At 55.1% G+C, this 12,475-nt stretch overlaps 13 non-coding genes across 13 annotated transcripts; all 13 read left to right on the forward strand.

Moving 5' to 3' along the window:
- The first annotated feature begins 667 nt into the window (after nt 1–667).
- On the forward strand, nt 668–786 carry LOC126140490 (5S ribosomal RNA). The gene has a single exon (XR_007529042.1). It is a non-coding gene; the product is annotated as a 5S ribosomal RNA (ribosomal RNA).
- An 841-nt stretch (nt 787–1,627) lies between these two features.
- LOC126140860 (5S ribosomal RNA) lies at nt 1,628–1,746 on the forward strand. Its single transcript, XR_007529376.1, has one exon. It is a non-coding gene; the product is annotated as a 5S ribosomal RNA (ribosomal RNA).
- A 672-nt stretch (nt 1,747–2,418) lies between these two features.
- On the forward strand, nt 2,419–2,537 carry LOC126140502 (5S ribosomal RNA). The gene has a single exon (XR_007529053.1). It is a non-coding gene; the product is annotated as a 5S ribosomal RNA (ribosomal RNA).
- An 846-nt stretch (nt 2,538–3,383) lies between these two features.
- LOC126140950 (5S ribosomal RNA) lies at nt 3,384–3,502 on the forward strand. Its single transcript, XR_007529457.1, has one exon. It is a non-coding gene; the product is annotated as a 5S ribosomal RNA (ribosomal RNA).
- An 826-nt stretch (nt 3,503–4,328) lies between these two features.
- Nucleotides 4,329–4,447, forward strand: LOC126140514 (5S ribosomal RNA). Its single transcript, XR_007529064.1, has one exon. It is a non-coding gene; the product is annotated as a 5S ribosomal RNA (ribosomal RNA).
- Nucleotides 4,448–5,283: 836 nt separating this feature from the next.
- LOC126140521 (5S ribosomal RNA) lies at nt 5,284–5,402 on the forward strand. Its single transcript, XR_007529070.1, has one exon. It is a non-coding gene; the product is annotated as a 5S ribosomal RNA (ribosomal RNA).
- Nucleotides 5,403–6,224: 822 nt separating this feature from the next.
- Nucleotides 6,225–6,343, forward strand: LOC126140644 (5S ribosomal RNA). Its single transcript, XR_007529181.1, has one exon. It is a non-coding gene; the product is annotated as a 5S ribosomal RNA (ribosomal RNA).
- Nucleotides 6,344–7,165: 822 nt separating this feature from the next.
- On the forward strand, nt 7,166–7,284 carry LOC126140528 (5S ribosomal RNA). Its single transcript, XR_007529076.1, has one exon. It is a non-coding gene; the product is annotated as a 5S ribosomal RNA (ribosomal RNA).
- Nucleotides 7,285–8,120: 836 nt separating this feature from the next.
- LOC126140540 (5S ribosomal RNA) lies at nt 8,121–8,239 on the forward strand. Its single transcript, XR_007529087.1, has one exon. It is a non-coding gene; the product is annotated as a 5S ribosomal RNA (ribosomal RNA).
- An 822-nt stretch (nt 8,240–9,061) lies between these two features.
- On the forward strand, nt 9,062–9,180 carry LOC126140767 (5S ribosomal RNA). The gene has a single exon (XR_007529292.1). It is a non-coding gene; the product is annotated as a 5S ribosomal RNA (ribosomal RNA).
- Nucleotides 9,181–10,002: 822 nt separating this feature from the next.
- Nucleotides 10,003–10,121, forward strand: LOC126140552 (5S ribosomal RNA). The gene has a single exon (XR_007529098.1). It is a non-coding gene; the product is annotated as a 5S ribosomal RNA (ribosomal RNA).
- An 822-nt stretch (nt 10,122–10,943) lies between these two features.
- LOC126140889 (5S ribosomal RNA) lies at nt 10,944–11,062 on the forward strand. The gene has a single exon (XR_007529403.1). It is a non-coding gene; the product is annotated as a 5S ribosomal RNA (ribosomal RNA).
- An 822-nt stretch (nt 11,063–11,884) lies between these two features.
- LOC126140564 (5S ribosomal RNA) lies at nt 11,885–12,003 on the forward strand. Its single transcript, XR_007529109.1, has one exon. It is a non-coding gene; the product is annotated as a 5S ribosomal RNA (ribosomal RNA).
- Nucleotides 12,004–12,475: the final 472 nt, after the last annotated feature.

A 12,475-nucleotide genomic window follows, 5' to 3' on the forward strand; every position in this document is an offset into this window, starting at 1 on the left:
TTCCTGTTTTTTTTTTTTTTTGTTATGTCGCCAGCCCAATTATCAAACTACCTTTCTGTTGTGACAAAGATGCTTCCTTAAGCCTTTTAAACTACTGTAATGGTACGAAAATGCAGTAATTAACTCAGTTTGAAGGAGAATGTGCTAACCACGTTTGCCAAGAAGATAGCTGTCATATGGACCACGACCCGAGCGGCAGCGAGCGGCAGTCGAGCAAAGTCGGGACAAGTCGGGACGGGGACAGGGACAGGGATAGGAATGGTGCGAATGCACTACAAACTACGCAGACACCTGGTGTGAGGCGAGGCGAGGCGAGGAAGCCCACATCGCTACCAGTGGGCCCTCCAGCACGACACTGGCGCACCCCGCACAGGCCCTCCGCTGAGCACCAGGGACAAGATGCGTCCTCCGCTAGTGTCGAAGGCTGCACGCGCCCAGCGAATGACAGGGGGTGCAACGAGCAGCAGTGCGTCTCACACACGCGGCGGTGCGCCCGCCAATTCGGCCGTCACTCTGCTGGGACGCCGGGCGCGCCTCCCCGCGCCGTCCTCGAGGAACTGGCGGTTGCGGAAGGAAGCGCTTTCGTCAAATGCGGCCGAAAATAACATTTTGTGTGTTGGGAGAAAAGCGGAACGCGAATTCTGCCGTGCTCCTACATTAGATGAGCGCCAACGGCCATACCATGATGAATACACCGGTTCTCGTCCGATCACCGAAGTTAAGCATCATCGGGCCCGGCTAGTACTTGGATGGGTGACCGCCTGGGAAACCCGGGTGCTGTTGGCTCCATTCCTGTTGTTTTTTTTTTTTTGTTATGTCGCCAGCCCAATTTTCAAACTACCTTTCTGTTGTGACAAAGATGCTTCCTTAAGCCTTTTAAACTACTGTAATGGTACGAAAATGCAGTAATTAACTCAGTTTGAGGGAGAATGTGCTAACCACGTTTGCCAAGAAGACTTTGAAAACGACAAAACAGTACGAATCGGCAGGTGAATTCTGAAATACGTACCGCCTATTGTTGTGTAGGAGTGTAGAGTTCCAAATTTGATTTGTAACCACGAATTTATTCCTTAGTCGTCTCGTCTCGTCTCGTCTCGTCTCGTCCCGCAGACGTTTGTCGTGCTTGCGCTGTCATATGGACCACGACCCGAGCGGCAGCGAGCGGCAGTCGAGCAAAGTCGGGACAAGTCGGGACGGGGACAGGGACAGGGATAGGAATGGTGCGAATGCACTGCAAACTACGCAGACACCTGGTGTGAGGCGAGGCGAGGCGAGGAAGCCCACATCGCTACCAGTGGGCCCTCCAGCACGACACTGGCGCACCCCGCACAGGCCCTCCGCTGAGCACCAGGGACAAGATGCGTCCTCCGCTAGTGTCGAAGGCTGCACGCGCCCAGCGAATGACAGGGGGTGCAACGAGCAGCAGTGCGTCTCACACACGCGGCGGTGCGCCCGCCAATTCGGCCGTCACTCTGCTGGGACGCCGGGCGCGCCTCCCCGCGCCGTCCTCGAGGAACTGGCGGTTGCGGAAGGAAGCGCTTTCGTCAAATGCGGCCGAAAACTAACATTTTGTGTGTTGGGAGAAAAGCGGAACGCGAATTCTGCCGTGCTCCTACATTAGATGAGCGCCAACGGCCATACCATGATGAATACACCGGTTCTCGTCCGATCACCGAAGTTAAGCATCATCGGGCCCGGCTAGTACTTGGATGGGTGACCGCCTGGGAAACCCGGGTGCTGTCGGCTCCATTCCTGTTTTTTTTTTTTTTTTGTTATGTCGCCAGCCCAATTATCAAACTACCTTTCTGTTGTGACAAAGATGCTTCCTTAAGCCTTTTAAACTACTGTAATGGTACGAAAATGCAGTAATTAACTCAGTTTGAAGGAGAATGTGCTAACCACGTTTGCCAAGAAGATAGCTGTCATATGGACCACGACCCGAGCGGCAGCGAGCGGCAGTCGAGCAAAGTCGGGACAAGTCGGGACGGGGACAGGGACAGGGATAGGAATGGTGCGAATGCACTGCAAACTACGCAGACACCTGGTGTGAGGCGAGGCGAGGCGAGGAAGCCCACATCGCTACCAGTGGGCCCTCCAGCACGACACTGGCGCACCCCGCACAGGCCCTCCGCTGAGCACCAGGGACAAGATGCGTCCTCCGCTAGTGTCGAAGGCTGCACGCGCCCAGCGAATGACAGGGGGTGCAACGAGCAGCAGTGCGTCTCACACACGCGGCGGTGCGCCCGCCAATTCGGCCGTCACTCTGCTGGGACGCCGGGCGCGCCTCCCCGCGCCGTCCTCGAGGAACTGGCGGTTGCGGAAGGAAGCGCTTTCGTCAAATGCGGCCGAAAACTAACATTTTGTGTGTTGGGAGAAAAGCGAAACGCGAATTCTGCCGTGCTCCTACATTAGATGAGCGCCAACGGCCATACCATGATGAATACACCGGTTCTCGTCCGATCACCGAAGTTAAGCATCATCGGGCCCGGCTAGTACTTGGATGGGTGACCGCCTGGGAAACCCGGGTGCTGTTGGCTCCCTTCCTGTTATGTTTTTTGTTATGTCGCCAGCCCAATTTTCAAACTACCTTTCTGTTGTGACAAAGATGCTTCCTTAAGCCTTTTAAACTACTGTAATGGTACGAAAATGCAGTAATTAACTCAGTTTGAAGGAGAATGTGCTAACCACGTTTGCCAAGAAGACTTTGAAAACGACAAAACAGTACGAATCGGCAGGTGAATTCTGAAATACGTACCGCCTATTGTTGTGTAGGAGTGTAGAGTTCCAAATTTGATTTGTAACCACGAATTTATTCCTTAGTCGTCTCGTCTCGTCTCGTCTCGTCTCGTCCCGCAGACGTTTGTCGTGCTTGCGCTGTCATATGGACCACGACCCGAGCGGCAGCGAGCGGCAGTCGAGCAAAGTCGGGACAAGTCGGGACGGGGACAGGGACAGGGATAGGAATGGTGCGAATGCACTGCAAACTACGCAGACACCTGGTGTGAGGCGAGGCGAGGCGAGGCGAGGCGAGGAAGCCCACATCGCTACCAGTGGGCCCTCCAGCACGACACTGGCGCACCCCGCACAGGCCCTCCGCTGAGCACCAGGGACAAGATGCGTCCTCCGCTAGTGTCGAAGGCTGCACGCGCCCAGCGAATGACAGGGGGTGCAACGAGCAGCAGTGCGTCTCACACACGCGGCGGTGCGCCCGCCAATTCGGCCGTCATTCTGCTGGGACGCCGGGCGCGCCTCCCCGCGCCGTCCTCGAGGAACTGGCGGTTGCGGAAGGAAGCGCTTTCGTCAAATGCGGCCGAAAACTAACATTTTGTGTGTTGGGAGAAAAGCCGAACGCGAATTCTGCCGTGCTCCTACATTAGATGAGCGCCAACCGCCATACCATGATGAATACACCGGTTCTCGTCCGATCACCGAAGTTAAGCATCATCGGGCCCGGCTAGTACTTGGATGGGTGACCGCCTGGGAAACCCGGGTGCTGTTGGCTCCCTTCCTGTTATGTTTTTTGTTATGTCGCCAGCCCAATTTTCAAACTACCTTTCTGTTGTGACAAAGATGCTTCCTTAAGCCTTTTAAACTACTGTAATGGTACGAAAATGCAGTAATTAACTCAGTTTGAGGGAGAATGTGCTAACCACGTTTGCCAAGAAGACTTTGAAAACGACAAAACAGTACGAATCGGCAGGTGAATTCTGAAATACGTACCGCCTATTGTTGTGTAGGAGTGTAGAGTTCCAAATTTGATTTGTAACCACGAATTTATTCCTTAGTCGTCTCGTCTCGTCTCGTCCCGCAGACGTTTGTCGTGCTTGCGCTGTCATATGGACCACGACCCGAGCGGCAGCGAGCGGCAGTCGAGCAAAGTCGGGACAAGTCGGGACGGGGACAGGGACAGGGATAGGAATGGTGCGAATGCACTGCAAACTATGCAGACACCTGGTGTGAGGCGAGGCGAGGCGAGGAAGCCCACATCGCTACCAGTGGGCCCTCCAGCACGACACTGGCGCACCCCGCACAGGCCCTCCGCTGAGCACCAGGGACAAGATGCGTCCTCCGCTAGTGTCGAAGGCTGCACGCGCCCAGCGAATGACAGGGGGTGCAACGAGCAGCAGTGCGTCTCACACACGCGGCGGTGCGCCCGCCAATTCGGCCGTCACTCTGCTGGGACGCCGGGCGCGCCTCCCCGCGCCGTCCTCGAGGAACTGGCGGTTGCGGAAGGAAGCGCTTTCGTCAAATGCGGCCGAAAACTAACATTTTGTGTGTTGGGAGAAAAGCGGAACGCGAATTCTGCCGTGCTCCTACATTAGATGAGCGCCAACGGCCATACCATGATGAATACACCGGTTCTCGTCCGATCACCGAAGTTAAGCATCATCGGGCCCGGCTAGTACTTGGATGGGTGACCGCCTGGGAAACCCGGGTGCTGTTGGCTCCCTTCCTGTTATGTTTTTTGTTATGTCGCCAGCCCAATTTTCAAACTACCTTTCTGTTGTGACAAAGATGCTTCCTTAAGCCTTTTAAACTACTGTAATGGTACGAAAATGCAGTAATTAACTCAGTTTGAGGGAGAATGTGCTAACCACGTTTGCCAAGAAGACTTTGAAAACGACAAAACAGTACGAATCGGCAGGTGAATTCTGAAATACGTACCGCCTATTGTTGTGTAGGAGTGTAGAGTTCCAAATTTGATTTGTAACCACGAATTTATTCCTTAGTCGTCTCGTCTCGTCTCGTCTCGTCTCGTCCCGCAGACGTTTGTCGTGCTTGCGCTGTCATATGGACCACGACCCGAGCGGCAGCGAGCGGCAGTCGAGCAAAGTCGGGACAAGTCGGGACGGGGACCGGGACAGGGATAGGAATGGTGCGAATGCACTGCAAACTACGCAGACACCTGGTGTGAGGCGAGGCGAGGCGAGGAAGCCCACATCGCTACCAGTGGGCCCTCCAGCACGACACTGGCGCACCCCGCACAGGCCCTCCGCTGAGCACCAGGGACAAGATGCGTCCTCCGCTAGTGTCGAAGGCTGCACGCGCCCAGCGAATGACAGGGGGTGCAACGAGCAGCAGTGCGTCTCACACACGCGGCGGTGCGCCCGCCAATTCGGCCGTCACTCTGCTGGGACGCCGGGCGCGCCTCCCCGCGCCGTCCTCGAGGAACTGGCGGTTGCGGAAGGAAGCGCTTTCGTCAAATGCGGCCGAAAACTAACATTTTGTGTGTTGGGAGAAAAGCCGAGCGCGAATTCTGCCGTGCTCCTACATTAGATGAGCGCCAACGGCCATACCATGATGAATACACCGGTTCTCGTCCGATCACCGAAGTTAAGCATCATCGGGCCCGGCTAGTACTTGGATGGGTGACCGCCTGGGAAATCCGGGTGCTGTTGGCTCTTTTCCTGTTATGTTTTTTGTTATGTCGCCAGCCCAATTTTCAAACTACCTTTCTGTTGTGACAAAGATGCTTCCTTAAGCCTTTTAAACTACTGTAATGGTACGAAAATGCAGTAATTAACTCAGTTTGAGAGAGAATGTGCTAACCACGTTTGCCAAGAAGACTTTGAAAACGACAAAACAGTACGAATCGGCAGGTGAATTCTGAAATACGTACCGCCTATTGTTGTGTAGGAGTGTAGAGTTCCAAATTTGATTTGTAACCACGAATTTATTCCTTAGTCGTCTCGTCTCGTCTCGTCTCGTCTCGTCCCGCAGACGTTTGTCGTGCTTGCGCTGTCATATGGACCACGACCCGAGCGGCAGCGAGCGGCAGTCGAGCAAAGTCGGGACAAGTCGGGACGGGGACCGGGACAGGGATAGGAATGCAAACTACGCAGACACCTGGTGTGAGGCGAGGCGAGGCGAGGAAGCCCACATCGCTACCAGTGGGCCCTCCAGCACGACACTGGCGCACCCCGCACAGGCCCTCCGCTGAGCACCAGGGACAAGATGCGTCCTCCGCTAGTGTCGAAGGCTGCACGCGCCCAGCGAATGACAGGGGGTGCAACGAGCAGCAGTGCGTCTCACACACGCGGCGGTGCGCCCGCCAATTCGGCCGTCACTCTGCTGGGACGCCGGGCGCGCCTCCCCGCGCCGTCCTCGAGGAACTGGCGGTTGCGGAAGGAAGCGCTTTCGTCAAATGCGGCCGAAAACTAACATTTTGTGTGTTGGGAGAAAAGCCGAGCGCGAATTCTGCCGTGCTCCTACATTAGATGAGCGCCAACGGCCATACCATGATGAATACACCGGTTCTCGTCCGATCACCGAAGTTAAGCATCATCGGGCCCGGCTAGTACTTGGATGGGTGACCGCCTGGGAAATCCGGGTGCTGTTGGCTCTTTTCCTGTTATGTTTTTTGTTATGTCGCCAGCCCAATTTTCAAACTACCTTTCTGTTGTGACAAAGATGCTTCCTTAAGCCTTTTAAACTACTGTAATGGTACGAAAATGCAGTAATTAACTCAGTTTGAGAGAGAATGTGCTAACCACGTTTGCCAAGAAGACTTTGAAAACGACAAAACAGTACGAATCGGCAGGTGAATTCTGAAATACGTACCGCCTATTGTTGTGTAGGAGTGTAGAGTTCCAAATTTGATTTGTAACCACGAATTTATTCCTTAGTCGTCTCGTCTCGTCTCGTCTCGTCTCGTCCCGCAGACGTTTGTCGTGCTTGCGCTGTCATATGGACCACGACCCGAGCGGCAGCGAGCGGCAGTCGAGCAAAGTCGGGACAAGTCGGGACGGGGACCGGGACAGGGATAGGAATGCAAACTACGCAGACACCTGGTGTGAGGCGAGGCGAGGCGAGGAAGCCCACATCGCTACCAGTGGGCCCTCCAGCACGACACTGGCGCACCCCGCACAGGCCCTCCGCTGAGCACCAGGGACAAGATGCGTCCTCCGCTAGTGTCGAAGGCTGCACGCGCCCAGCGAATGACAGGGGGTGCAACGAGCAGCAGTGCGTCTCACACACGCGGCGGTGCGCCCGCCAATTCGGCCGTCACTCTGCTGGGACGCCGGGCGCGCCTCCCCGCGCCGTCCTCGAGGAACTGGCGGTTGCGGAAGGAAGCGCTTTCGTCAAATGCGGCCGAAAACTAACATTTTGTGTGTTGGGAGAAAAGCCGAACGCGAATTCTGCCGTGCTCCTACATTAGATGAGCGCCAACGGCCATACCATGATGAATACACCGGTTCTCGTCCGATCACCGAAGTTAAGCATCATCGGGCCCGGCTAGTACTTGGATGGGTGACCGCCTGGGAAACCCGGGTGCTGTTGGCTCCCTTCCTGTTATGTTTTTTGTTATGTCGCCAGCCCAATTTTCAAACTACCTTTCTGTTGTGACAAAGATGCTTCCTTAAGCCTTTTAAACTACTGTAATGGTACGAAAATGCAGTAATTAACTCAGTTTGAGAGAGAATGTGCTAACCACGTTTGCCAAGAAGACTTTGAAAACGACAAAACAGTACGAATCGGCAGGTGAATTCTGAAATACGTACCGCCTATTGTTGTGTAGGAGTGTAGAGTTCCAAATTTGATTTGTAACCACGAATTTATTCCTTAGTCGTCTCGTCTCGTCTCGTCTCGTCTCGTCCCGCAGACGTTTGTCGTGCTTGCGCTGTCATATGGACCACGACCCGAGCGGCAGCGAGCGGCAGTCGAGCAAAGTCGGGACAAGTCGGGACGGGGACCGGGACAGGGATAGGAATGGTGCGAATGCACTGCAAACTATGCAGACACCTGGTGTGAGGCGAGGCGAGGCGAGGAAGCCCACATCGCTACCAGTGGGCCCTCCAGCACGACACTGGCGCACCCCGCACAGGCCCTCCGCTGAGCACCAGGGACAAGATGCGTCCTCCGCTAGTGTCGAAGGCTGCACGCGCCCAGCGAATGACAGGGGGTGCAACGAGCAGCAGTGCGTCTCACACACGCGGCGGTGCGCCCGCCAATTCGGCCGTCACTCTGCTGGGACGCCGGGCGCGCCTCCCCGCGCCGTCCTCGAGGAACTGGCGGTTGCGGAAGGAAGCGCTTTCGTCAAATGCGGCCGAAAACTAACATTTTGTGTGTTGGGAGAAAAGCCGAACGCGAATTCTGCCGTGCTCCTACATTAGATGAGCGCCAACGGCCATACCATGATGAATACACCGGTTCTCGTCCGATCACCGAAGTTAAGCATCATCGGGCCCGGCTAGTACTTGGATGGGTGACCGCCTGGGAAACCCGGGTGCTGTTGGCTCCCTTCCTGTTATGTTTTTTGTTATGTCGCCAGCCCAATTTTCAAACTACCTTTCTGTTGTGACAAAGATGCTTCCTTAAGCCTTTTAAACTACTGTAATGGTACGAAAATGCAGTAATTAACTCAGTTTGAGGGAGAATGTGCTAACCACGTTTGCCAAGAAGACTTTGAAAACGACAAAACAGTACGAATCGGCAGGTGAATTCTGAAATACGTACCGCCTATTGTTGTGTAGGAGTGTAGAGTTCCAAATTTGATTTGTAACCACGAATTTATTCCTTAGTCGTCTCGTCTCGTCTCGTCTCGTCTCGTCCCGCAGACGTTTGTCGTGCTTGCGCTGTCATATGGACCACGACCCGAGCGGCAGCGAGCGGCAGTCGAGCAAAGTCGGGACAAGTCGGGACGGGGACCGGGACAGGGATAGGAATGCAAACTACGCAGACACCTGGTGTGAGGCGAGGCGAGGCGAGGAAGCCCACATCGCTACCAGTGGGCCCTCCAGCACGACACTGGCGCACCCCGCACAGGCCCTCCGCTGAGCACCAGGGACAAGATGCGTCCTCCGCTAGTGTCGAAGGCTGCACGCGCCCAGCGAATGACAGGGGGTGCAACGAGCAGCAGTGCGTCTCACACACGCGGCGGTGCGCCCGCCAATTCGGCCGTCACTCTGCTGGGACGCCGGGCGCGCCTCCCCGCGCCGTCCTCGAGGAACTGGCGGTTGCGGAAGGAAGCGCTTTCGTCAAATGCGGCCGAAAACTAACATTTTGTGTGTTGGGAGAAAAGCCGAGCGCGAATTCTGCCGTGCTCCTACATTAGATGAGCGCCAACGGCCATACCATGATGAATACACCGGTTCTCGTCCGATCACCGAAGTTAAGCATCATCGGGCCCGGCTAGTACTTGGATGGGTGACCGCCTGGGAAATCCGGGTGCTGTTGGCTCTTTTCCTGTTATGTTTTTTGTTATGTCGCCAGCCCAATTTTCAAACTACCTTTCTGTTGTGACAAAGATGCTTCCTTAAGCCTTTTAAACTACTGTAATGGTACGAAAATGCAGTAATTAACTCAGTTTGAGGGAGAATGTGCTAACCACGTTTGCCAAGAAGACTTTGAAAACGACAAAACAGTACGAATCGGCAGGTGAATTCTGAAATACGTACCGCCTATTGTTGTGTAGGAGTGTAGAGTTCCAAATTTGATTTGTAACCACGAATTTATTCCTTAGTCGTCTCGTCTCGTCTCGTCTCGTCTCGTCCCGCAGACGTTTGTCGTGCTTGCGCTGTCATATGGACCACGACCCGAGCGGCAGCGAGCGGCAGTCGAGCAAAGTCGGGACAAGTCGGGACGGGGACCGGGACAGGGATAGGAATGCAAACTACGCAGACACCTGGTGTGAGGCGAGGCGAGGCGAGGAAGCCCACATCGCTACCAGTGGGCCCTCCAGCACGACACTGGCGCACCCCGCACAGGCCCTCCGCTGAGCACCAGGGACAAGATGCGTCCTCCGCTAGTGTCGAAGGCTGCACGCGCCCAGCGAATGACAGGGGGTGCAACGAGCAGCAGTGCGTCTCACACACGCGGCGGTGCGCCCGCCAATTCGGCCGTCACTCTGCTGGGACGCCGGGCGCGCCTCCCCGCGCCGTCCTCGAGGAACTGGCGGTTGCGGAAGGAAGCGCTTTCGTCAAATGCGGCCGAAAACTAACATTTTGTGTGTTGGGAGAAAAGCCGAACGCGAATTCTGCCGTGCTCCTACATTAGATGAGCGCCAACGGCCATACCATGATGAATACACCGGTTCTCGTCCGATCACCGAAGTTAAGCATCATCGGGCCCGGCTAGTACTTGGATGGGTGACCGCCTGGGAAACCCGGGTGCTGTTGGCTCCCTTCCTGTTATGTTTTTTGTTATGTCGCCAGCCCAATTTTCAAACTACCTTTCTGTTGTGACAAAGATGCTTCCTTAAGCCTTTTAAACTACTGTAATGGTACGAAAATGCAGTAATTAACTCAGTTTGAGAGAGAATGTGCTAACCACGTTTGCCAAGAAGACTTTGAAAACGACAAAACAGTACGAATCGGCAGGTGAATTCTGAAATACGTACCGCCTATTGTTGTGTAGGAGTGTAGAGTTCCAAATTTGATTTGTAACCACGAATTTATTCCTTAGTCGTCTCGTCTCGTCTCGTCTCGTCTCGTCCCGCAGACGTTTGTCGTGCTTGCGCTGTCATATGGACCACGACCCGAGCGGCAGCGAGCGGCAGTCGAGCAAAGTCGGGACAAGTCGGGACGGGGACCGGGACAGGGATAGGAATGCAAACTACGCAGACACCTGGTGTGAGGCGAGGCGAGGCGAGGAAGCCCACATCGCTACCAGTGGGCCCTCCAGCACGACACTGGCGCACCCCGCACAGGCCCTCCGCTGAGCACCAGGGACAAGATGCGTCCTCCGCTAGTGTCGAAGGCTGCACGCGCCCAGCGAATGACAGGGGGTGCAACGAGCAGCAGTGCGTCTCACACACGCGGCGGTGCGCCCGCCAATTCGGCCGTCACTCTGCTGGGACGCCGGGCGCGCCTCCCCGCGCCGTCCTCGAGGAACTGGCGGTTGCGGAAGGAAGCGCTTTCGTCAAATGCGGCCGAAAACTAACATTTTGTGTGTTGGGAGAAAAGCCGAGCGCGAATTCTGCCGTGCTCCTACATTAGATGAGCGCCAACGGCCATACCATGATGAATACACCGGTTCTCGTCCGATCACCGAAGTTAAGCATCATCGGGCCCGGCTAGTACTTGGATGGGTGACCGCCTGGGAAATCCGGGTGCTGTTGGCTCTTTTCCTGTTATGTTTTTTGTTATGTCGCCAGCCCAATTTTCAAACTACCTTTCTGTTGTGACAAAGATGCTTCCTTAAGCCTTTTAAACTACTGTAATGGTACGAAAATGCAGTAATTAACTCAGTTTGAGAGAGAATGTGCTAACCACGTTTGCCAAGAAGACTTTGAAAACGACAAAACAGTACGAATCGGCAGGTGAATTCTGAAATACGTACCGCCTATTGTTGTGTAGGAGTGTAGAGTTCCAAATTTGATTTGTAACCACGAATTTATTCCTTAGTCGTCTCGTCTCGTCTCGTCTCGTCTCGTCCCGCAGACGTTTGTCGTGCTTGCGCTGTCATATGGACCACGACCCGAGCGGCAGCGAGCGGCAGTCGAGCAAAGTCGGGACAAGTCGGGACGGGGACCGGGACAGGGATAGGAATGCAAACTACGCAGACACCTGGTGTGAGGCGAGGCGAGGCGAGGAAGCCCACATCGCTACCAGTGGGCCCTCCAGCACGACACTGGCGCACCCCGCACAGGCCCTCCGCTGAGCACCAGGGACAAGATGCGTCCTCCGCTAGTGTCGAAGGCTGCACGCGCCCAGCGAATGACAGGGGGTGCAACGAGCAGCAGTGCGTCTCACACACGCGGCGGTGCGCCCGCCAATTCGGCCGTCACTCTGCTGGGACGCCGGGCGCGCCTCCCCGCGCCGTCCTCGAGGAACTGGCGGTTGCGGAAGGAAGCGCTTTCGTCAAATGCGGCCGAAAACTAACATTTTGTGTGTTGGGAGAAAAGCCGAACGCGAATTCTGCCGTGCTCCTACATTAGATGAGCGCCAACGGCCATACCATGATGAATACACCGGTTCTCGTCCGATCACCGAAGTTAAGCATCATCGGGCCCGGCTAGTACTTGGATGGGTGACCGCCTGGGAAACCCGGGTGCTGTTGGCTCCCTTCCTGTTATGTTTTTTGTTATGTCGCCAGCCCAATTTTCAAACTACCTTTCTGTTGTGACAAAGATGCTTCCTTAAGCCTTTTAAACTACTGTAATGGTACGAAAATGCAGTAATTAACTCAGTTTGAGAGAGAATGTGCTAACCACGTTTGCCAAGAAGACTTTGAAAACGACAAAACAGTACGAATCGGCAGGTGAATTCTGAAATACGTACCGCCTATTGTTGTGTAGGAGTGTAGAGTTCCAAATTTGATTTGTAACCACGAATTTATTCCTTAGTCGTCTCGTCTCGTCTCGTCTCGTCTCGTCCCGCAGACGTTTGTCGTGCTTGCGCTGTCATATGGACCACGACCCGAGCGGCAGCGAGCGGCAGTCGAGCAAAGTCGGGACAAGTCGGGACGGGGACCGGGACAGGGATAGGAATGGTGCGAATGCACTGCAAACTATGCAGACACCTGGTGTGAGGCG

Source organism: Schistocerca cancellata, unplaced genomic scaffold (genome assembly GCF_023864275.1).
Source record: "Schistocerca cancellata isolate TAMUIC-IGC-003103 unplaced genomic scaffold, iqSchCanc2.1 HiC_scaffold_705, whole genome shotgun sequence".
NCBI classification, from domain to species: domain Eukaryota; kingdom Metazoa; phylum Arthropoda; class Insecta; order Orthoptera; family Acrididae; genus Schistocerca; species Schistocerca cancellata.